Below are 428 nucleotides of genomic sequence, written 5' to 3' on the forward strand. Positions count from 1 at the left end.
GCCCGTCCCGAATTGTCCGGGACATCCCGTATTTTGGTCAGTCTTTCCTTCATGAGGCTATCTCCCCCACCAGGTTTACATCTAAGACACCTTACATTTTTATTCAACCTAGTTAGATAATTCTGCAAGTTAACCAATTATTTTGTGCATTTATTGGAGACGTGTATTTACTCTACTTCAACATCCTACCCAGAAATGCTTAAATGGTAGCCTAAGCCTACTAAAGGTGGGGTACTTCTGACACAAGCACACGTTACATACTCCTTTTACACAACCATCATAGACTTGGAGGATGTATTTGTCATTCCATTGGCTGATAGCGATGTCCTTTGTGGCTCTTACTGTGTAAACTGTACTTGGATTGGCTGTAACACTACATGCCTTATTCCAGAGAAATGATTGGATAAAAATATAGGTTAGTGTTTCGA

Source organism: Alosa alosa, chromosome 11 (assembly GCF_017589495.1).
Source record: "Alosa alosa isolate M-15738 ecotype Scorff River chromosome 11, AALO_Geno_1.1, whole genome shotgun sequence".
Taxonomy (NCBI): Eukaryota; Metazoa; Chordata; class Actinopteri; order Clupeiformes; family Clupeidae; genus Alosa; species Alosa alosa.